Here is an 18,735-nt window from a genome sequence, read left to right on the forward strand (position 1 = left end):
AGTCGGACTCGCCCACCGAGGGTTCCGTACTGTTTAGTATTTGTTATAGCGGCAACAGAAATACATCATCTGTGAAAATTTCAACTGTATCACGCTAGTATCGCGGTTCTTGAGATACAGACAGAGGGACAGAGGTGTCTTAGTAATAGGGTCCCGTTTTTACCCTTTAGGTACGGAACCCTAAAAAGAGACAGGACACCGCCTGCCGCAGGTAGGTGTGACAGAGAGCACACTACGCATTCGCGTGCAGCGAGTGTTCGACTCAACTATAAATACTATAACTATCTGTGGATCTTATCTCGTTGCAATAAGGTTCAGGAATGGTTAGTTAACTGTGTTAACGATGATATAAAGGAAACAGATGTATTGGAAGGAATATTCGAACGTTTGAACCGCCGTCATTGTACTAAAGAAATTGACCCTTTATCGTAGTAATGACTTTTACACCCGTATCTTGGCAAAACAAAAAAAAAGTTCAAGTATCGCTTGCACCTAAGAGGGCCAAAAATATCCGGAAAAATGCAAAAAATATGGTAAAAAAATTGCCAAGGAAAGGGATAATAAGTCAATTACTCTAGTCATGACTTGACCATTTGATTCACTTTTTGTGTAGGTATGCCAATGTGTAACTTATCTGTCCTGTGAGTTTTAGACGTTCCAATATTCTTTCGATTGATCAAGATTCACATTGTTACTACCCGATTACTTAAATGTGTGAAGGCTGAAAATATGCATTCGAACGTCACTTTTATAAGGCAAATGATTTTGAACTTTGTTTCAAGGTTGTGTGGGTTCAATTTTGCGTAATTTCTGACACCCTTATGCCTTATAAAGGGTTAACAGAACATTTGCAGGCTTTATGTCCTTTTAATAAGGTACTTTTACGAAAAGTCAGTAAATGTGCTGAGAACATTTCCTGTCGGTATTTTCAAGCCTCTCCAAGTAACGGTAGCTGTAAAGCAAAAACAGAATGTATTTTATTATAGAAAGTTAAAACGATGTTGTACAGAGAGTATAAAACTTTATCGTATCGTTTCGTATGTATGTAAATAAAGAAATTATCGCGGGTCTCCGTAGCATAGGATGCTTTTGCCGTTTTGTATAGTAGTTTATGCAACAGTGATATAATAAGGGTTCTTAAAATTCAAGGGTCGAAGTTACAAAACGAGACGTAGTCGAGTTTTGTAAAAAAAGACCCGAGAATTTTAAGAACCAATTATGAGCTGTTGCATACATTACTTTTTCTATGACAGCTGCAGCAAAAAAAAAGAGTTATTATTAAAAAAAAGAGTTATTATTTAAAAAAAATTGAGTTATTATTAAAAAAAAAAAAGAGTTATTATTGTAAATGAAAACATACCTCTTTCAATCAAGATGATCGGAACTTGTATCTTTAAAAAAAATAAAGCAGTTGTATTATACTCATAAGATGACTGCTAGCAGTCATCTTATGAGCCTATAGACAAATCATTCAAATGACATTGCTTTAGATATCACTGTCAGTCATTTAATTGACACATTTAAGTGCTGGAGTAGAAAAAAATTATAATGATACCCTGGGCTATAATCGCGAAAATCGAAGTTCGCAAATTGCGGGCATCTGTCTCTGTCACTCTAATTACGCCTTCATTGGAGTAAAAGAGAAAGATCCCCGCAATTTGCGAATTTCGGTTTTCGCGGTGGGCCCCCTGCCGTCGTGGAGCGACTCTAATTAATCTAATTCTTTATCATTAGAGATTATTTGGGCGTTTGAATCGGCGTGATTGTCGCTAATTAATGAAGAAAGGAATCACTACATAGTATAAAACAAAGTCGCTTCCTGCTGTCTGCCCCTATGTATGTTTAGTGCTTAGATCTTTAAAACTACGCAACGGATTTAGATGCGGTTTTTTTAAATAAATAGAGTGATTCAATAGGAAGGTTTATGTATAATTTGTTAACCCGTGCGAAGCCGGGGCGGGTCGTCATTAATATAAAGAGAATGTGCAAGAGAAATTATGTCACCATGTATTCTAACGTATGGTTGATAATGACGGCGGTTGAAACGCATAAATATGTACAATTCAATCGATGTCGGTGCCCGGCAGAAATCTCAAGTAATGAAGACAAATGTAGATGCTCTCGTTCGAGTCTTATGCCGCAAAGTTGCCTACATCAACGTGTTGCCAAGCTTTATTGCCAAGGCGTTAAAGTGTATGTTCAGATATTTTGAGCGCCTTGGCCGCTCATAACTTTGTGGCATACTTAAGTCGAACCAGGCATTTAGTTAGTATGCAATTGTTTAGGAACTCTTTAGGAATTTTAGTTGGGTCGTGCAAGGTACGGTCCTATCACTGACGAATGGAAAGTAGCTAAGCGGACGGAGCGCTTAAAATAATGTAGACAGGCTATCTTGACAAAGAAAGTAGCAAAAATAAATTATGTGTAGACCAAGAGTTTTGAGTCTTCACTACATAGCATAAAACAAAGTCGCTTCCCTGTCTGTATGCTTAGATCTTTAAAACTACGCAACGGATTTTTATGCGGTTTTTTTTATGGATAGAGTGATTCAAGAGGAAGGTTTATGTATAATTTGTTAACCCGTGCAAAGCCGGGGCGAGTCGCTATAGTTCGTTTTTTTAGCATTAGAAAGAACTTGAAAGAAGGTAAGCGATTTTGACATGTCTTTTAATTGAAAAACACTTTCTAAAAATCAATAACTATTACTTATGAAAGCAGAAGACTATAAAAGATCGTATTAGATTCATAATTGTTACATATTTACCGTAACTTATATTTAAAATGTGTTTTTCAATTAAAAGACACATCAAGATTGTTTACCTTATTTCTAATGCTAAAAAAAACGAACTATAGTACTCGTTTATAAAACTAAAATAAGACGCAAAACTCTCGGCGCCGAACTCTATGCTGTAAAGTTTTAACTTTTAAGTAATTTGTGGTTTTCTATATCAGAAAAGGGGCTCCATGTGCATAAGGACCCTTCTCTCTGGAAAGCCACATTTGAGTATCTTCATCCGCGTAATAGCTACTTGAACATTCGTTAGCCAAAGGATCGAAAAAGTTAGTAACGAATTGTAGTGGACTAGTGCGAGAGAAACAGGATATACGATGCTCTCTGTCTGTTATACCTAAATATATTAAAACGAGACGTTTTGTTAGTTTAAATAGATTGGAATTAAATCTCGCACTAGTTTGTAAAGAGGCTGGTTGTATGGAAAGTGGCTGTAATGTCTGATCGAATAAGTTGCGTTATCCGCTCAGATATTATTGGCTGAAGCGTCGAATTTATATTTACGCTTTGTGTGTGGGCCGGGCCTAGTGTCAGCAGGGTTACTTTAGAAATGAACAGCCAATTCCTTAAAAATTGTGTTAAAATTTCAGCTGCTTAGTAAAGAGAGGGCTTAAGGGTCAGAGTTAGACCATGCTAAGTCGGCAGCGATTTTGATAGCCCAGACCGTGCAAGTGTTATTTAAATGTCACAATTTTATAGAAGTTTGACGTTTAAAATAACACTTGCACTGCCTGCGGGCTCAGCACGGTTCCATTTTTATCGACTATCACTATGCCCGTCACCCCGGGTCCTCGCGCCCCGCGCGGGGGCACAGCTGGGATTGACGCCAGGATGATGATGACTATGCCCGTCACATTCGCACTTACATACTTGTTAGAACGTGACAGGCATGGTGACAAACGATAAAAATGCACCCGTGCTACTAGGGCTGGGCTATCATAATTGCCGACTTAGTCTGGTCTAATTCTATAATTATTTTGACAAGTGATGACCTGCCCTAGTAGCACGGTCGCATTTTTATCGTTTGTCACCATACCTGTCACGTTCTAACAAGTATGTAAGTGCGAAAGTGACGGGCATAGTGATAGTCGATAAAAATGGAACCGTGCTGAGCCCGATGACGGGTCCTTATATTATAACACTTGTGCCTCCTCTTAGCTTGAGACTCTAAGGTATATCTTGGCCCCCGCTATCATAAAAACAAAAGCACATAAAGCGTTATCGTGGTATTTATATGTGGTGTCTTTACTGCATATTGTTCTGTTCTTAAAAACATTTTCTGAACAGTCATTGATAGAACATAGACCTCAGTGGCGCCATCTTGCTTGAGGTTTTGGTTTCTGACCTCACTGTCAAGTTTATTTCGTTTATAACTTTATATCCATCTCTTTTGCCCTATTATTATGTGATAGAGATGAATATAGACGAATTGCACATTTTAAGCCCTGGCCCTGCTGATACTAGGATAGGAAAAGGGTCCTTTTAGTTCGAAATGCAAAGTTTTATATTTGGTAGGAGTGCCCGTGGCCCTTTCGCTTTTGGCAGGCAAACACTACGAGTTATGCACAAGATAGATCAATTTCATGTATAGTTGGTCAAACCAATTTGTCAGTAAATAAGATTTAAAAAAACTACTCATCTTCTTCTGGGTGCTAGTACTAGTGTAAGACAAAGATAGTATGATTCTCTCTACGTTTGAAATGAGACAGTCCTTTGACAAACTATATCTTTACGCGGTTATCATTTCACAGTTTCACACATATCGGACCCGCACGGCGCTCCGGTGTGGGCGACACAGCATACGTAAGTCGAATATCGATGTCTCGCTCGCACCTGGCTCGTGCATCTAATATAAAGACCGCTTTATCCGCTCTATTATAAGTCGGAGATAAAAGCTTGTAATAAAAATGTAATCTTTCACTATGAGAAATGACACTGATATTATGATGCACTTGTTCAAAACTCTTCCTTAATGTCTTGACAATAAAGTCAATTATGCCTTGCGAGGGGGTCGCGGGGAGCAGAAATCTCGCAGCGGTGGTTGTTATGTACATATAGTCCTTCTGGACCTCGGCAAGCTAGAATTACAAACTAACAATACACGTTTAAAATCAAATTATGTATATTACTAATTTTAATCAATAAAGCACTTATTTTATGATGCTGTTCGATATTTTGATGTTTTATTTCCTGTGCTGTGCAAACGCTCCTAAGACTATTTGTCATTGGGAAAAAGCTAGAACCCCGAACATTGATAATCCTAATTTCGTTATCTGCCTCTCTTTCACTCTGGCATAATCGATAGACAGATAAGACAGAGAGCCTACCGCGAACCACGTTCGACGTGCTGCCTCTCTGTCGCACTTGTAAATTCGTACGTAAGTGTGACATGGAGGCAACACGTCGAACGTGGTTCGCGGTAGGCCCTCAGACGAGACAAAGGCAAATAGATAAACGAGCGAAGCGGTTCGCGTTAAGCCCTCAGATTAAGCAGATGAATTGCAAAAAATATTGTTTTTTATAGCATGTATGAGAGGATCCAAGTGCTCCAACAAGCATCAAGTGGTGGTGTCAAGGGTCATGCACCTATGCTACAGTAAGACCAACTGATAATGAATATAAAAAAAAAACCAATTAACTTGTAAATTTAATGACAGTTTCGCCACAAAAATTAGAATAGTCACACCGGTCGTACTTGAGCTGCATACGACTCGCTACATTGGTTACATACGACGGAGAGCCTACCGCGAACCACGTTCGACGTGTTGCCTCCCTGTCACACTTACGTACAAATTTACAAGTGCGACAGAGAGACAACACGTCGAACGTGGTGCGCGGTAGGCCCTCGATCATAATTCGTCGAGCGTGACTATTCGATATCCTTAACGTGATTTTGTAATTTGTTCATTAGTGATCTGCGATCCGAACGAGCGAACGCGTTCGTAGATTGGAACGCGTTTGTAACGAGTTTCCGAACGCACGCGCGAAACTGACAGCTGCGGACGGCAGTGGGAGCGCCTGCGGGACTCGCGATTCCGAATATTATTTATTTTAAAGATTTATGTTTAAAATAAGTTCAGTTTTATGTTTGTGTGTGCTGATGTGTGTTTGATAATTATGCGAAGGTGATCAAGGTGATATTTTGGAATAATCGTCGAGTTTGTCGAGCGGAGCGTGTGCGAGTGCGCCTTCGAGACAAAATGGGTGAGTGCGCCGGCTCTATGTTTTTTATTTCTTTGTAAATACACTTAAATTAGGCTTGCATTACGCAATGCGCGTCCGTAATACGAGGAATTATTTGGCTAAGCCGCGCTCGGGCATGGAGGGGCGACGCGAATGTTTATTGGCGGAAGTATCGATTTTTCTCATGCGTCCCCTAACTACGAAACTTATTGGAACTTTTGCTGATTTTCTGTCAAGTCACTTAATTATAATTTTAAGATCTCACTTTTAACTCGTGATATTGAATTTATCGATAGCTTATTTTTTGGGGAGCTCCCTAAAACAAAGGATCGTGCTACCGCGAGGTTAAGTCTAAGTTTACTTCGCTGAAAAATCTTGGTGACCTCGTGTTGCATAATCGTTAAGTAAACATGTTAATCCGACTTCCTTGTGGTGTGTGTGGAGTAAATTAGCAGCAGCATGACGACGGCGCGTCCTTGGACGGCGATAACTACACACTCGGCCGATAGCAACACGAACAACATGCCTTCAGATTATTTTATGCATTCCTTTAATATGCCATAAGAAACTCTACAATTCTGCACTGATTTCTGTAACTCCACATTCATTCTTCTGTTGGAATATGTATTTGACTACATGACTACACTTTGATGTAATTTGACCTTTAATTAGAGTGAGTATTAGACTTAATAGAGTGTCTTACCAATAATGATTATGTCCAGTAAGGATAGAGATAAATGTAAAATATCATGCTTAGAACATAAAAATCAGAACATTAACATCAAAATAGCTACACTATAGAGTCACACTCAATTTCACTTTAAATACTTGATTTTGTCTCTACTTTTGCTGCTGAATATTCATAATTTAACTCTGGATATATACCATTTTCTTGGATTCCAATACTAAATTAGAATATTGTTAGATAAATCTAACATTATAGTCCATTGACCTCTCTAATTGTCACAAAACCAATTAAACAAATGTTAAAACCACAAACAGATACACATGAAACCTAACACGTTTAAATGCACCGCTTCTCAAATATGATCTCTCTTTCCAAATACATAAAACTCAAATCATGTTATAGGTATACCTGTCCATATTTAGTCTTATCACAATGGAATAAAGATCAAAAGTAAACGCACCTTGCAATACAGAACAAAGATAATAGTACTATCCACAGATCCACCATTAACGTTTCATTGTGTGTTTGACTGAACATTTTTTGGCAAATATTTCTTTTTTGGTACAAACTTTAATTTGATGACTGTAATTTTCTTTACACAGGCAACTAATACTCATCGAGACAATTCTAACAACTCCAATCACAATTACTTTGCGTTGTTTTATCACAGAGTTCCCATGGCCACCACCTTTCTCCATCATCAGATCAGCTCATAATATTGCATTGTCATCCGATTCATATTATGTATGCAAAATTTCGGCTCAATCGGAAATCGGAAAGTGGGTCAAATATGGCTTCCAAGGTTTTAGGTTTGAGCCACACTTAACATACTAACAGGGCAAGTTAAATAAAAGCTTGTAACAACGATCAGGATTCTTATGATACGCAGACAAGAGGTTAATTGGCATTTTATAAACCTAATTGCAAAGAGATAAGGTAGCTACTTCAATGGGCAGGAGTTTTTACTATCAGAATCATTATCAGTGCATTCGGCACTCAATGACTGTACACCTAATTGGTTGTTGATTGACTTGTCGCATTTGCATGCAATGGATTATTCCAGCTCATTTAATTGTGATATTGTGGGCTTCAATTTTAGTCAAATATAGTGATGGGTAGGACATCAATTTAAAATGAGTTTGTATGAGTACCTCATTTTCTAAAATGAGGTGTTACAATGTCTTACTTCAAATGAGGTGAGGTACTAGCATATTTTCAGCGTCAACTATTCCATTAATTCCAACAGCGCCAATTTTTTTAATGTATATACATATTTATGTATTCATCACTCATCACTTCCTTTATAAATAAATAAATAGTAATATTTAAGCAGGCGAGCACCTAGCGCCTCGCGCGATCCAGTGACTCTCTTGCGAGTTGTGACTGTTGTGAGGAGTGTATAAGTTTTGAGGGTCGCGAGACTCGCGAATGAATTTGAACGGATAAGAGTTTTTTGAAATTTCAAGTGTGTGCATGATTTGTATGGCAAGAGGTGTTTGTGATGCGCGCGAGTAAATGAGTAAAATTAATAGAGGAGTGAAGTAAGACATTTTTGCGGTACGAAGTACTGCGACAAATTAACAAAATGAGTGGTACAAATGAGGTGCCTCACGAGTGAGCGACTCAACACTAGTCAAATATTTGAATACTTGTCTAGTTAGATTACTGTGTAGTTTTGACGTGGGAAGTGGACCCATTTTGTTTGCTCCAGATTGTAGTGTGTTCAATGAATTTATTTAGTTTGTTTTTGGTAGTTGTGGTTTCGAGTCCTATTTTCATAGAACATTTTTTTCTAAATTACATGTCTTGGGATTAAACTAGATTCTGTAATACAGTAAAATACCTTTTCTTAGGTTCCTTAATGTGTTTAAGGTGTCCTGCCTATTCCCTATTATTTTTTATTTACTCCTACACAAAGCAGCAGAATATAAATGGCCTGTGAACCTTTCTGGCCTCCTGTTGCTGACTTGCTTCAAGTACTTACTGCTGATAAGATAACAGCTTTCTGTGCATTGTATTATGCATAAAGGAATTATCAATGTTGCAATTTTTTTATGCCACATCAGTGGCAAACAAGCAGCTCTCCTAATGTTAACTGGCCAATGGACAATTGTAACTTCAGGGTAGTTAAATATGTGAATCAATCCTGAAAAGTGACGCGTTTCTGAACCAAATAAATTAAGACTAACGAAAATGCAGGCAAATAATACATTATGATGACTTAAAACTTTTTGGGAAACGATAGAGACCCATATAAAACGCATGTTAAAAATTAAAACTTGTGCACTCCTGTCTCAATATACCACATACCGCGGTCACGATATTGTAGCAAAGATAATAAGAACAGCGCCTTTAGTGAGTATCTGTCAGGCAGTTATGTTTTTTATCTGTTGTGCTCAAGTGGAAAACTCATCCACCGTGAAACCTGATTGTACTGGAAAATACATCATTTCTGCATTTACATAAAGTGTCATACATTATATGTCCTCTACATTGTTCAATGCTAATGTAACACATACTTATTATTAATGTGAAACATGCTGTTAGTGTTTTAAAAACCTTCAGAGCGTATTTTAGGAGGACAGATTTGTGTATTGTTTCAATTGTTTCCCTTGTTGTCATTTTAGTTTGTTATTCAATATCTAGATATTTATTTAGAATTATGAACTGAATAAAGCAACTGACTAACTATACATTGGCTTGTACTATAGTCGCTATTAAATAGATCGGAGTGCCCTAGGCCCTAGGCTAGGATCTGTACTCTATGGCCAAGGTAGAGTTGTGGCGGTCTCGAGAACGTTCTCCGTTTACTATGGGAAATATTCTCGAGCGAGAATGTTTCTCATACAAAACAGAGAATGTTCTCGAGATTGGCACAACTCTAGGTCAGAGTGCATGTTCAGATATTTTGAGCACCTTGCTTGGCCGCTACTGTAACAGTGTTTAGAGATGCCACAGTATGGAATGGTTTACAGATACACATAAATACCTGGGGTATATTTACCTTCCATTGTAACCGCTTATCCTTATTGCATTGACATAAGGTCTAGGCTTGAATTGTGTTCTTGTTAGTGCCATCGATGACAGTACCTAACTCACCGTTTAGAGACTTTATTGTGATGGAATAAAGTCTACCCATGGTCAGTATTAAACTGTTGTGGACAATGGTAAACAGGCGCTGACGTGCGGGCAATCGGCACGTGTTGTACTAATTAAAATGGCTTTGCTATGAATGACATAATCAGGGAGTTATACATAAGTTAGATACACTGCATAGGTGAAATAAACTGTGAGGACTGTCCTCACTGTGATTAGAAGTTCGGAACATCGGAATGACTTCGTATTATGTTTGTGTGCCAGTAGACCAGCATTCGCTAAGGTGTTGTTAACATGCTGGTTAAATGGCCAACTAGCATTTACGTAAGAAATAAACTTGCTTTTAGCACCTAAATAATTTCTGCGAATTTATATGTAAACGGAAAAACCCTTTAGTGATTTTACAGTACATATGGGGCTACTTTTCCGCACTAGTGCGTAAAATAGCACTTTTCGTGCGTATGTCGAAACTTTAAAGTGCCATATGTACTGTAAAACGTTGTTCGATACACGTGCGAATAGGTAATTTGCAACTCGTGTCGATTTAAAACACTCCCTTCGGTCGTGTTTTAATTTATCGCCACTCGTTTCGAATTTCCTCTCTTTCGCACTTGCATCGAAAATAACTATTATTAGTGACTGGTATTTACTTTTAAACATTTGGTGGTCATTGTCAAAAAACAAATCGTGTGGTCTCAGTCCCACAGTCCTGGTCCCTTATGATCAAAATGATAAGAATCACTGTTATGATTTATGATAAATATAGGTTCCAGTACTAGACACGTATAATCTAGAATCATCAAGATAGTGACTACTCAGACGACAAACCGTAGCCCTTTTAACTCCAAACCTCACCCGCCCACACTAATACAATTGTACCATTTAGGGCTCACCCAATAACCATTTGTGTAACTGTGGGAAGTTACCAACTATTAGCCATAAAACAATGCATCGAAACAAGCAAACTTCGCTCTTATTGCATTCACAAGGACCGGGAACATCGAAAATCTAATTTACGTTTCAGCCTCTCTATCGCTCTTGCATATTCAAACGATTGAGAGGCAAATAAACGAACGAAGGAAGTGGTTTGTGCTAGGCCCTCTTGTTTAAAGTCGTGTATGAATTGACTGATCATTCGTAAGCCATATTGCCAAGACGTAAGGTCTATCTAAGGTGACCGTAAATTTTTCGATTTACATGAACGACTGACCTACTTGTAAGGCATTAATTTGGACATTAATAGGTTGCGTAACGAGTGATGGTTTATGCTCTGTTTAGATCATAATTCAATGGAACCGATAATCAATCATGGGCGGGAGAGATGAATATTATGACTGGTAGTCAAATATGGTTTTGAAGAAAAGACCAACTGCAGTAAAGTTCACCAGTGATAATAATAACCATACCAAATAGAAATAGCCTCCACAAACGTAAGATTGTTCATATTTTTGGTTAGCAACAAGTACCAACCGCGTATGTGGCTCTAAGTGCCATGTGTGTGATAGGCAGGGCTCGGAACCGGTTTTTTTGTAAAACCCAAAATAGCCCAGTATTTTTAATTATTTTAGGCTCTTTACGTAGGCATGAATCATGTATTTCGGTAACACCTTCGTATTATTAGATTGTCCCATTTAAAATGAAATAATAAACCAAAGAACGAAAAAGAACGAAATAATACCGGTATTTTTTGTATGAAGAAAAAACCGGTTCCGAGCCTTGGTGATAGGTATTATGAGTAGCGAGAAGGTCACTGTGAGTGGCGCGAAAAACGGCTCCGTCAATGAAACGTATTAGGTTTTTACGTTTGGCTAGGCATGCGTTTAGTTTCAAGTAATATGTATTCGATACGTCACACATCCTTATAGGTTGTCGTCTTGTTGTCTACATCCTTACAGCAGTTACAGCTACTGCAAGGCGACGTTGAGCCGGCGCCGACGGTCGTTATTCGGTTTCATGTGCGTTTAACTATCGGCTATCTTTGCAGATGTAGGCGAAATGCAGATCATTAATACATTATTATTACGCACTTTTAGTAAGTGCAATATCTATTCCCGCAAATTTTCTTTAAGTGTTCATACACTCACAGAAAAAAAAGGGCAAAAGATCTCACATGCAGTCACATGCTCTAAGAGGGCTTTCCTACATCTAAGTAAATAGTTTATATTAAACTTTCGTGAGACAGTTTAGTTTAGACGATAACGGTAACATGTCGCCAATAGCGACTAAAAATTCAAGTGAGTGAAACCGTTATCGTCTAAACAGTTTAAGTAAATAGTTCACTTAAAATTATACCCTGGGAGAACTCCTACACCGGAGAAGAGTTTGGAAGCAAAGTATCAAGGTAATTAGAAGCTTAGAAAGCTTGTATCCAAGCTGCGACGTTGGGAGGGCCGAGTAAGAGGGTTCCCGCAGCGGAACGTGGTATCAGGTGTCAGCTCAAATGTCGCCTCAGCTGACTGCCCTGTTCCACCTCGCTTGACATGTCGGCGCCGTTCTGTGCACTCGATAGCCGCAGCAGGCCTTTTAGATTACTAAATTTAGTTTAAAAGAACGCGCTAGCTTTCAGACATTACACGAGATATGAGAGAACTAAATTGGCGAGGAGCGCCGAACGGAGTCAAAGTTAAGTTTGTCTTTGTCAGGGGATCTATCGTGAACAGCGATAACCGATCGTTCTTGTATACATGTATATTCGATCAGAGGTCTAGGCCGAAGTCGGAATAGGCCCTCAGCTTCTCCCTGCGTGGCTTACGTGAGAACAACAAAGTCACCGTGACCGTCAGTCACCATGACCATTTGTTTGTCAAAATGTACCATTTGAGAGATATGTTATTAACTATATTTGTTATACAGCTTTATCAAAATATAAATTTAAAATAACGATTACAGAGATTACTATCAAGTCTCGACCACTTCACCTTCCAACTGCGTTACACTTAAAAACACAACCATTAAACATGTTAATGGAACGTGTCTCTGTAATTAAAACGAAACGAAGGCATTTAGTTTAATCGTTACGCATTAGTGAAATGCCTCGCGCTCGCGTCGGCCTTGGCCGTCGAGGAAGTGTTAAAACAGTGAAGACAATGGTGGGCCTTATGACGTTAGAATAAGGTCTATGATTGATCAGTTGTCAGTATCGATGATGGTTCCATCGACGACTCGAGGAAGTGCCAATACTGCCAATAGACAGCCTTACGATTACGACTTTGTTGAGCGAGCGCAGTCTCCTTTTCAGGCCGGGTAGCCAACCAGCCAATCGCTTACGCTCCGTAGCGATCGAAACGCAACTGTCACTGTCGCACTAATATGGAAGAGACGAAGAGTGAGAGAGAGACACGAAGCGTTTCGGTGTCGAAGCGATAGCAATTGTCACCTTGGCAAGGCCGGCAGCTTGGGTAAAAATACTTTTTTAAGTCTGTTCTTTTCTAAGGCCACTTGCACCATCCAGTTTCTAGTAACAAGTTTTACGAATGGTCAGTTTACATGAACAGTGTCTAACAGACTTTAGAATTGTGATCGATATAATCCCCGGTTGGAGAATAACGTAATCCAGTGTAAATAAGTTCGGCAAACGAGGTAGCCATCGTTGCGTGACTTTATTAGCGTGCTTGTCAACGGTATTACAAATTAGCCCATCCACGACAACTAGTGGAAACGTAAAAAAATATGCTAAAAGAGCTAGGTACCAGTAGAAATACTTGAGATATAATAGCTAGAGACAAATTAGACCTACATATATATTTTTAAAAACCGATTTCAAAATACTAAGTTCTCAATTCGAATTGCTCGAAGACTGCTTAACCGATTCGGAAAATTCCTTTTTTGTTTGAATGAGTACTTAGTTATGATGATAGAGCATCATTTGGAGCAGTGGAACTGCTGATGAAAACCATATGTACCTTTTTTTGCTAAATTCTTTTTGATCTTTTCGTGTTCTATTGACGAATGCAAAATATATTGTAGCATTTTGTGTCCCTTCTGTGTATTATAGATTGTGACTCCACACTTTCTCCGCAGCCGTCTCCCTTGTCGGTCAATGCAAACGGATGAAGCTTCCACATCAGGATTCAGGTCTCGTGTTAATTAGTAAAATGAATGACGACAGCTGCACGATTTATTCCCACTCCCGGACTCAGACATTCTAACGCAGATCACGAATGTGCTTTAGCTATTACATTTCTTTGATTGGATTTTTAAATGTTTGTCTTTGAATACAGATGGTCATGAACTTTTCAGCCTTTCTTACATCTTCTCACAGACAATCCAACCTCTATAATAGCATATTAGTCGCGCTACCCCCTCTGCCACACATAATAGGGTAGCGTTACTCCATCTTCGAGTCAATCCCGTGCCGTGATTGGTCCGTGTTTTTGAACGGATCAATCACGGCACGGGATTCGCTCACCTCGTCCCCCCGCACCCCCGTATTTTTGGCAGCATCGGTTTCATGAAAGAATTGGCCTAAGCTCAGTCTAGAGGTTGGATTGTCAGTGCATCTTCTCAACGCAAAAGGATTGAAGCTTAGCTAGCCCTCGGCTATCGTGTATCTATATTAGACTCTCGTTTAAAATATTTCCTTGTTGCACAAGGTACTATTGTTTTTATGGATAAGCCTTATAACACTCCTTGTCAATGCCTCGTTACATTGTGTGTAGTGTATACCATAACGTCCATAATCATGTTTGTCCGTTTTACGACCACCGCAAGGCTAGGAAAGCTCTAAAAGCTAATTTTAGCGACCATTTTACATTTCCTCTACCCGTAGTAACAGCAATAACTTGACTGACCAGTGTTAGGTTAGACCTTATGTCGTTGTAACAAGGTGTACGAATAGTCAGTATACTGTAGTAGTTGTCGATGGTAGTAGCCGTAGTAGCCTCATTGGAAGTTGGGAGTGTTGGGACTTAATAGTGTTATACTGATCTTTTTAAGGTTTAGGTTAGTTAACCGTGTGGCTGATGGTATGGTACAGTCACCTGCAATAATATGTTACACAACGAATGCCGCAATATATATGACACGATCTTATTTGTACGTGTCACATATTTTTGCGGCCTTCGAAGAGTAAGATATCATATTAGGGGCTGTCCATAAACTACGTCATCTATTTTTGACCCCCCTCCTTTCCTCCTACGTCATGCTACCATCATCCGATGTCCAGACGCCCCCCCCCCCTATTTTGAAATGACGTAATTTATGAATAGCCCCTTAGGTGACTGAACATACATCTACAATATATGTTAATATTCTTATGGAGCGTTTAACCGACTGGCCGCGGTGCCTAATTATATTTATATCAAACTTCCGTTGTTTTACGATTGAACTAATTTCTACAACGTATTTATATAACAAGTATAAAGTGCCAATGTGTTAGTTTATTCAGGTTAATTTGTTTAGGTTTAGGCGATTCTGGGCTACCACTAAATATGGCCATAATACTTTTATAGGCTGACAACTGGCAATAAAAAAACAAGTTAAAAGACTTGCGGTTTAAGTGCACTCCCGTATATTTGTTACCGTACATATTTTTATCAATACATACTATGTACTTATACTCGTACTATCTTATGTTCGGTTCGAATGAATTAATTCTCATTCACAAACGCCTAATCAAATACCTGATTTGCTGATTACAGTCTACTGACTGCACACTGCACAATTACTACAACTACTAAACGTAGCCCACCGGCAAAATCGTTCCAAATTTTCTTTAAGTATATTATCGTGTGCAGCAAGAGCGTGTAGATCACATGGAACACTCCGTTCGTGAAGTAGCTTTCGCTTGTATACCGAATTACGATATGTGTACCGAAATTGTAGTGAAAAGATAACACACTTACTAGGGAGTGCTCCCGGTACTGGTTTTCTATACAAATACAGTACCGGAACCGGGAATTCCCGGTTCTCGCCATACAATTTCAGTACCGGGAGCATTTCCTAACACCATTGTGCTGCATCATTGCCGGCATTTATACCCTATTCGCCAATTTTACGGGTTTTGCACTGCACTTGGATTTAATAAGTATTTCTATTATGCACTCTGACACTTTAAACCTTAATGTTATAGTAAAAAGAGCGGTTTTAGCAGTGAAATTACTCCCCTCGTGTTAGTCGCTCCCTTGTGATTGTTATGTCCGTGACAAAGTACTGAATTTATATCGGGAATAATTGGAAATTCGCACTAACGCTTTCGTGTTATTTTCTAGGAAGTAACAGCGTTAGCATTGATTTGATACCTATATTAAAGCCTTTCGATTATTCATCTATCTTAAATCTTATCTATAATTAGCCAACGGCAATTAGCTTTCACCGTTAAACAGTGTTAATAAAAGCTTATTAAGTGGCGCTAGCAAAGCTTTGTCGGTTAACATTGTGGGCTGAGTCAGAGAAGACCAATTAAGCATCACATGTGGGTGAAGGCGAGCCGCTCGCGTACTGGCGGACACACACATGCTGATACATGTGGCTTATTCTTGCTTGTCTCAGTTATTATTGCAGTACCATTTTGTATGTTGCTGGAAGTAAGTATTTGTAATCTTGATAACGATGACATCGGCGGAGGATTCTCAGGCCTGAAACAGATTGATAAAAAATAAAAACCGTTTTTTTACAATATTTAGCATACCTATTGTGATTAAGGATCCCATCTCTGACTCGCCTCACTTACCAATAAAAATAGTCAATGTCAATACTGAATTACTGATAAACTCACTGTATTTTCATTCATTACATTCGTAACTATTTTGTACAGCTGTAGTTTTTAGGGTTCCGAACCCAAAGGGTAAAAACGGGACCCTATTACTAAGACTCCGCTGTCCGTCCGTCCGTCTGTCACCAGGCTGTATGTCACGAACCGTGATAGCTAGACAGTTGAAATTTTCACAGATGATGTATTTCTGTTGCCGCTATAACAACAAATACTAAAAACAGAATAAAATAAAGATTTAAGTGGGGCTCCCATACAACAAACGTGATATTTGACCGAAGTTAAGCAACGTCGGGCGGGGTCAGTACTTGGATGGGTGACCGTTTTTTTGCTTGTTTTTTGTTGATGGTGCGGAACCCTCCGTGCGCGAGTCCGACTCGCACTTGGCCGGTTTTTTTTTCTCTTATTTACTAGTAGCCCGTCCTCTACACGTCATGAGTCTTATCAATTTTCATTCAGCAGCAGAGCAACAAATACGCAGACTTCAAGACAAGCTTTACTCCTTGGTTAAATAGTTTAAAATAACTCTAGGTTCATTAGAACTTTGTAGTGAATGATAATACAGGAACGGCCATGCAACTGCTATAAAATATTCGTTTTATCGCAACAGTTAGTAGTTTTCAGTGTGACTGTACCCGTAGCACCAGTAGGCGGCCCAAGCTGCAGGTTTACGTAAATTCCGCGTTACCTCATTCGCGATTACCGCACCGCGTAGGAGCGGCTACTCGAATAGTATACATATGCGCATATTGTGCATCTACTACTACAATGAGGGATCACATATAACTAGGTATAACAATAATAAACCTACTTGATAAACGTTTATTTTACATACTGCTCGACTTTCTTGGGTATTCACGAAGGAAATGTTTTTCATCGAAATGATGTCAACCATAACTCTACATAGAATAATTCGGGCTTACACTCTTACTGTGCCACGATATGAACCTCATCCAATATAGGGTTATTGGAGAGTCGACCCATACTTTTATTTTCTAACCGTGGTCATAAACCACCGACATGTGTATAAACTCTATAGCCTCGCGTGGCCGCTAATATTTGCTCTACGTTTACGACAGCCAGCGCCATGCCTTGCGGCGTCGCCCTTACATTCCAAACCGTGGCCTTAGTTAGACAACAACAATAACAATCAGGTGATGGAACAGTTTGACAGCTGAAGGTTCCTCGTGACAAGTGCTCTTGAACTAGACCGTACTAATACTTGCTTTTATATTAGTAAAGGTCGCTAAGAGATCCAATAAGCGCATATTTATTCAGCGAATGTTAGAAAGAACGAAAGAATAGTATTTTATTTGCGAACATCAAACATGGTTACACAAATAAATAAAAAACGACTAATTAACTAAGTGCTCAGCATTGTAGGTTAAAATATGTTAAAGTTGGTCGGGTGTCTGTCACATTCACATCACCCAAGATGTGCCCAAAATATTTGTAAGAATATTTTGGTCCCCTAAATATGTTCACTCGTAACGTAATTGAGTACGTCATTTCATTGCATTGAGGTTGAGGCGTATATTAATTTATAGAATTATCATACAAATTAAATTATAGGTTGAACCTTGACACAATGAATATGGTATGACATTTCGTTATGCCTAATTGTTAAGGTTAAAAGTGGGTCATAATTTAATTTATTAGACCGAACGGCGAGCAGATGGAAAAATTCACCGCCTTGAGCGAGATTCGAACTCGCGACCTTTTAGTCTAATCGCTGTAGGTCCTTGCACTTCCCATCAGTTGAAACGGGTCAATCTTCAGTCTACTTTCCAAGGTTCAGATTATTTAAAGTTGCGTTTAAAGTTGAGCCAAGCTTGCTCAGCATATACTTTGCGGTGACGAGAGTTGGACAAGTGCCACCATAAACGTCAAATTCCTATGGATACGCAGAACAGTTTACAGTGGCATTTCCATCATACTTTGTCACGTCAAAGTCGGAGCATTACTATGCTCAGGTACTCCTGAACTTTTAATTCGATTCTCGTTTAAGTATGTCATTGGCAGTAAAATAAAGTGTTGTTACACGTATTTATTGGTGTAGCTCTAGGAAGTGTTGATTGGTCAGAATTAGGTCAGCGATGCGTCGGCGTGTGCGCAGCCGGAGTCCGGAGTCCCGGACCCCTGACCCCCACCCACACTCATTTACTCCCCCCCCCCACTAGAGCTCCTGGGTATATGTGGAGGCCCCGACACAGTCATCTATTTGCTATTCTGCATAAACATATAGCAGTAGCTGCAGGCAAATACCTA

The sequence above is a fragment of the Cydia amplana genome, chromosome 20 (genome assembly GCF_948474715.1).
Source record: "Cydia amplana chromosome 20, ilCydAmpl1.1, whole genome shotgun sequence".
Classification (NCBI taxonomy): Eukaryota; Metazoa; Arthropoda; class Insecta; order Lepidoptera; family Tortricidae; genus Cydia; species Cydia amplana.